Here is a 7,123-nt window from a genome sequence, read left to right as displayed (position 1 = left end):
GGACACACTGCGGGCTCCCAGGCTGTACTTTGAGCTTCCCGAGTCTGTTTGTTCCATTCTCGGGCCACTTCAGAGCTGTTCACACTCGCTTGCATTTATCAAACTCACACCTTGGACAGATACTATTTTCCAGAGGCTGGAAAATTCCACTCTGCTATCTATCGAAGGCACCTGGGTAAAAGGGTGAAGGAACATGAAGTGTGTTTGGTAACGATGCAGAGGGATCAGAGAAAGTCCAATCATCTTAAGAGATACTTTGGTTGGGGCTGTAACAAAAGTAGCACAGGGAGTGGCCTCTGATGTGTTAATGGAATACCTTTTCCACAAAGGGGATACCCTAGCTGCTTCCCGCTTCTACAGAAAGGGATATTTCCACATTCCTTAGCCTGGTGACGGCCCGACACTTAACCACTTCCTTGGGTGCTTATAATGATCATCTTGCCTTTCGTGTCAATCTGCTTCCCTAAGGTAATGTTTTCTATTTACAGCTAATTACTCGCTGATTGCATAGCAGTTAGCACTTCATAGCACTTAACATGTTGGTAGCTAATTATTCAATTACGTGTTTACATGCCTCGCTGTTCAGCAATGGGCTGTAAGCGTGATACCGGCACAGAGACCCTAAGCAACTGGCCCAAGGTCACAGAGTTGGTCGGTGGTGGACCTGAGAGGCAAATTCCAGTCCCTCTAAAGTTCATTCTTAGATAATGGATCATCAAAAGTAAAATGGAATGCATAAAGATCGGTAGCCTAGGCATTACTGAGCTGAAATGGACTTGTATGGGCCATTTGACCTGGTCAGTCATATCTACTGTTAATTGTGGTTAGTTGCCTTAGCCGATTAAAGGGTTCTCCTAAAGATACGAAAGCTGTAACTGGATCTTCATTCTGGCTTTCTTGACATCGCTTTGGTCCAGGGCCTTACACAGCCTTCCTAATCCTGACCACCCAGCGTGTCAAAGTTTAGGGAAAGAACAGAAAGAGTGAGTGTTGAGTGAAAAAAAGTCAGTAAGTAGTTTACACTCTGAGTTAAAAGCATGAGTCGATGACTCTCTGCTGCCCTCTGGAGATCTGTGAAGGAACAGACACCTTCCAATTCCCCAGCTATGGCGCCCTAATTAACTTCACACAATTTAGCAGGTGATATTACAGTACCTTATTTACCAGACTAAAAAACAGTTCTGATTTACCTATTTGGGAACTTGGAAGTGTATCCATTGGGATTCAAATTGGAGGAGAGGAGTTACTCGAGGTCTATCAGACAGGTGGGATTTAATTGTTGTTGGGTGCTGTCTCTACCATTATCTGTCAACTTGTTGTTCTGTGATGGTTTGTGTGTTGCTGCCATGCTGGAAGCTATATCACTGGCATTTCAGATACCAACGGGGTCACTACAAGTGAACAAGCTTCAGAAGAGCTTCCAGACTAAAACAGACAACGAAGAGGCAACAGACTGTCCTCTTTGGAGGAATTCCCCACTGAAAACCTTAGGGAGATGAATAGAATCTGCACACTGTCAGAGAAAGTGCCAGAAGATGAGCCCCTTGGGAGTGGGCTGTGAGGCCTCCATCCAGGTTGAATCACCACGTTGAAGGTTTCCTTTAAAATCCCACTGACATCAGCCCGCGGCTGCCCTGACAAAGTACTCATGTGTCCCTGAAAGTAACCCTTTCATGGCAGTCTGAACGTTTGCAGCAGAAGGATTTAAAGTACCTGCAACGACAAGTGCAATTATTACCCATGATGGAATAGGAGTACATCCTACACAGACTGCTGGAAATGTCATTCTAAAGCGTGGCTCAGAACTGTGAATTCTTTCCTAGAGATCATGTCTGAAGTTGTTAATAGCTGCTTCAAGGAATACACTTTCAGAATAAATTTTGTTTTGTTTTTGTGGAGGTTTTTGTAAAATTGAAATCAGGCTCTGTGAAACACTCTGAAAATGCCAATAGTCAACGAGAGATGACTTTCCTAGCCCTGTTGTTACCCACGGGCTGAGTGAGAAGAGGGGCACTTACTGAATGTGACTGCCGTCAGGTCACATAGCCTGTCACTGCCACCTCACAACATGCCCAGGTAGCTCATGTCTGGGCAGTGGATGATCAGAATTGTATAACTGGAAGGTACTTCTGATCATATGAAACCATTTGTAAATTTAAACTTGACTGGATCCTGAATCTTAATTATTTGTCCTTGAGTTAAACATTTATATATGGTTTGTAGACAGCAATTTGCTTGATAGCATCTACCTTGCAGGACTTAAAGTGATAGATGTATTAATTTTATACAGTTCATGATGAGTGGATCAATAACTGATTATACTTTCTATCTAAACAAAATAAAAAGAAGAGTCCCTCGGGTCAGAAGGCACTCAAAATTTGATGGAGCAAGAGCTGCTTTCTCAAAGCGAAGTCAACTACAGTGACATGGATGGAATAAAAGCTGAGGAAACCAAGCCTTTGGAGGTTTTTCTCTGTTGTTGTTACATTTTTCTGTCGATGAAATCCAGGAGCGGTGAACAATAGAGACAGTAAATAGATAATGGTTCTTGGGAGGATGTCAGGGGACGTTAGGGGGACATGGGACGCGAAGAACAATGAGTTCAACAAAAGAGGAAAGTGCCCTAAAACTGATGGTAGTGATGATTGTACAGCTCTTCCTAATGTGCTTGACTGATTGAATTGCATGGTGTATGAATTATATGCCAATGACACTTTTTTAAGCCTTCAGGACCTTCATTTCCTGATGGGGCATGACTCAAATGTGAGGAGAAACAGCTGCCAATATCTATTACTAATTAGAACTTTGTACAAAGAATTAATCTAGGGCTACTGGAAGCCATCAAAGAAGAAATGGAGCATAGAAAGATCAATATCCTAGGCACTCAGTGAGCTGATATGGACTGGTATTGGCCATTTTGAATCAGGCAGTCATATGGTTTGCTGTGCTGGAAATGATAGATTCCAGAGGAATGGTGTGGCATCTATTGTCCAAAAGGGCATTTCCAGATGTATCTTGAAGTGCAATGCTGTCTGTGATAGGATAATAGCTAATCACACACAAGACAATGTAGCCAATATTACTCGAACTTATATACCAACCACTAAAGCTTTTGATGAAGACATTGAAGAATTCTACCAACACCCTCAGTCTGAAATTGATAAAATATTCCATCAAGATGCACTGATTATGATCGGAATAGGAAAGCTGGGAGGGGAGACAGGAACAGTAGTCAGAGAATATGGCAACATATTGAATGATTCAGGGCACATCGAAGGAAGATGGAAAGAATACAAAGTCCCTTTTCCAAAAATAACGTTGCCATTCAGCTATATCAAGAGGTAGCATATGATCAAAAGATCTGTATTTGTACCCATCCCCAAGAAAGGTGCCCTAACAGAATGCACAAATTGTAGAACAATGTCACTGATGTCGCAAGCAACAACCAGCTCAGTACATTGGCGAGGTTGCTGACGTTGACAGGTGCCATCCATTTTGTTCTGACCCATAGCAACCTTATGTGTCAGAAGAAGCCAGCCTCCAACAACCGAAGGACCAGTAGACACAATTATACAGTGACAATATGTACAGATTAAAGTCATAGAGAAAATAGTCCTCGTCATATTCCCTCAGCGCTAGTTTCCCACGCTTATATACAAAAGAAATGCCACCCGGTCCTGTAATATACTCAAAACTGTCCTTCTGTTTGTGGCCGTTGTTGCAGCCACGGTGCTGGTCCATCTTTTCAAGGGCCATTCTCTTTTTCACTGCCCTCTATTGACTGAGCACAATGTCCTTCTCCAGGAACTGGCCTCTCGATGACACCTTTCTCGATGTTAAACCATGCAATGGTCCTTTGTTCTATGTACAGGTTCTGCATGAACACAACGAGATGTTCCGAAATTCTCATTCTTCTCAAGGTTACCCATAGTTTGTTAGGATTCACACAATCAGATGCTTTTGCATAGTCAGTAAAACACAAATAAACATCTTTGTGGTATTCTCTGCATTGAGCCAAGATCTATGTGATGTCAACAACGATGTCCCTTGTTCCGAATCCTTATCTCCATCTGGCCTGAACCTCTGGTAGCTCCCTGTCAATGTAGTGCTACAACTGTTGTTGGATGATCTTCAGCAAAATTTTATTTGCATGTGTTATCAATAATATTGTTCAATAATTTGTGGTTTCTTTTGGGTCACCTTTTTTTGGAATCAGTACAAATATGGATAGCTTTCAGTCAGTTGACAAATCTTCCAAATTTCTTCTCATAGACCATCGAGTACTTCCCATGCTTCATCAGTTTGTTGAAACATTCCAATTAGCATTTCATTCCTGGAGTATTCTTTTGGGCTAATTTTTTTAAGTGCAATTTGTATTTCTCCCTTCAATACCATTGGTTCTTGATCTTGAAAGGATGGAAGGTTAACTAGTTCCCTTTGGTACAGGGACTCTGTGTAATTTTTTCCATCGTGTTTTCATAATCTCTGTAGCACTCAATATTTTGCCCATAGAATTTTCCAATATTGCAATTGGAAGCTTGAGTTTTTCCTTTAGTTCTTTCAGTTTAAAATATTTGGTTTTAAAACTCTAGGTCTTTGCATACTTCAGTATAATGTTTTACTTTGTGTTCTTGGGTTGTCGTTTGAAATTTTATGTTCAGCTCTTTGACTTCATCCTTCCTTCCATTTCCTTTAGCTACTTTATGATGAGCGAGTTTCAGAGTTTCAGCTGAAATCCACTTTGACTTTTTCTTTCTTTCTTGTCTGTTTTAATGACCTTTCGGGCTCTTCCTGTGTGCTGTTCTTGATGCCCTCCCACAGCCCATCAGATCTTCTGCCACTGGTGTTCAATGCAACAAATCTGTTCTTGAGATGTTTTCAAAACTCAAGTGGGATAGACTCGGGGTTATGATTTGGCTTTCCTGCACTGGTTTTCATTTTCTTCTGCTTCAACATGAACTTACACAAGAATAAGTATAAATAATAAATTATGAATAAGTAATTGGTGGTCTGTTCCACAGTCAGCACCTGGCCTGATTTCAGCTACTGGATTTGGACTGCTCCATCATCTATTCCCAAGATAAAGCCAATTGGATTTCTGTGCATTCCATCTAGAGGTGTCCATACGTATAGTCACTGTGTCTGTTGTTGGAAAAGGTATTTGCTGTTAACAAGTCATTGGTCTTGCAAAATTCTACCATGAGATCTCCAGCTTTGTTTCTATCACCAAGATCATATTTCACACAGTGCTCCTTCTTCTTTGCTTCCAACTGCTAATCATTATCAATGCATCTTGATTGCATGTTGGATCAATTTTGGACTGAGGGCATTGGTAGAGTTCTTCAATTTCTTCATCACCAGCTTTAGTGATGGATGTTTAAATTTGAACAATAGTTGTATTGACTGGATTTCCTTGTATGCAGGTAGGTATTTTTCTCTCACAGACAGCATTGTACTTCAGGATCGATTTTGAATTTTCTTATGATGAAAGCCAAACCATTTCTCATGAATGTGTCAATCCCAGTATCATAAACCATGTGATTTTTCTGATTCAAAGTGATCTCTATGAGTTCCATTTAATTGTTCACAACTTCCAACATTCCTAGAGTCATACATTTTGCATTGTAAGTTCCAGTTATTAATACATATTTGCAGCTGTGCCTTCTCATTTTGAGACATTCCCACCAACAAATGAAGGTCCTGAAGTCTTGACTATCTAGTGCTTCACTCCATTCACGTTATGAAGACTGACTCTACTTTGAGAATGAAGCCCTTCATCAGTCATATTTTGAGTACTTCTGACCAGGGAAGCTCTGGCACTAACTCGGACAATGTTCTGCTTGTATCTGTGAGATTTTCAGTATCTGACAAGGTTTTGCTGCTATCAAGGTTGCAGTGGCTAATTCCTCTGAAGTGGATAGCCCATGAATTCGTTATAGTCTGTCCTGCTTTGTCTGACAGGGAGCTGCCATACGATCAGATGAAGTTCAGAAGAGGACATAAAACAAGGAATATCAGTGCTGATATCAAATTGATCTTGGCTCAAAGCAGAGAATACCAGGAAGATATTTATTTGACTATTTTATTGACTATGCCAAGGCATTCAGTTGTGTAGATCATAAAAAAAAAACAGCTGTAGCGAACCTTGAGAAGAATGGGAATTCCAAAACACTTAATTATGCATGGATCAAGTTGCAGTGTTTCCAACACAACAAAGAAGTCATGCATGGTTTAAAATCAGGAAAGGCGTGTGTCACGGTTGTATCCTCTCATCATACTTATTAGTCTGATGCTGAGCAAATCCTCAAAGAAGCTGGATTATATGAAGGAGAACCCAGCCTCAGGGTTCAAGGAAGGTTTATTAACAACCTGCAATATGCAGATGATACGACCTTGCTTGCTGTAAGTGAGGAGAATTTGAAGCACTTACTGATGAAGAATAAGAATTACAGCCTTCAGTATGGGTTACAATACAATATGAAAACAAAACAAAACAACAGAATCCTCATAACCGGGCCAATAGGTGACATCGTTGTAAAGGGAGAACAAATGGAGTTGTCAGGATTTCCTCTTGCTTGGATCCACCATCAGTGTTCATGGAAGCTGCAGTCTAGGGACCAGACTCCACATAGCATTAGGCACATCTGTTTCCCAAGACCTCTTTAAAGTGTTGAAAATCAAAGATGTCCCTTTGAGGGCTAAGATTGTGCCTGGCCCAAGCCATGGTATTTTCCATTACCTCCTATGCATGTGAAAATTGTACATTGAATAAGGAAGACTAGTGATTTGAATTGATGCATTTGAACTATGATGAAGAATATCGAAAATACCATGGGCTGCCAAAAACACAAGTAAATTAGTTTTGGAAGTGGTATAGCCAGAATGCCCCTTAGAGGCAAGGATGGCAAGACTTTGTCTCACGTATTTTGGACATGTTATCAAGAAGGACACGATACATGGTAAAGTAGAGGGGCAGTGAAAAAGAGGAAGGCCCTTGATGAGATGGATTGGCCCAATGGCTGCAACAATAGGCTCAAACATAAGAACAGTGGTTAGAATGGAGGTGTTCTGTTGTCTTGTACAGAGGCTCGCTGTGAATTTAGATCACCTGGCTGGCACCTAA

General features: G+C 41.0%; 1 pseudogene; it reads left to right on the top strand.

The window, feature by feature from the left end:
- Nucleotides 1-770: 770 nt before the first annotated feature.
- Nucleotides 771-1,845, top strand: LOC142451744 (ubiquitin-fold modifier 1 pseudogene; annotated as a pseudogene).
- Nucleotides 1,846-7,123: the final 5,278 nt, after the last annotated feature.

The sequence above is a fragment of the Tenrec ecaudatus genome, chromosome 6 (genome assembly GCF_050624435.1).
Source record: "Tenrec ecaudatus isolate mTenEca1 chromosome 6, mTenEca1.hap1, whole genome shotgun sequence".
In the NCBI taxonomy this organism is placed as follows: Eukaryota; Metazoa; Chordata; class Mammalia; order Afrosoricida; family Tenrecidae; genus Tenrec; species Tenrec ecaudatus.
Note: the sequence above shows the minus strand (reverse complement) of the source record. Positions and strands in the feature narration are given on the sequence as shown.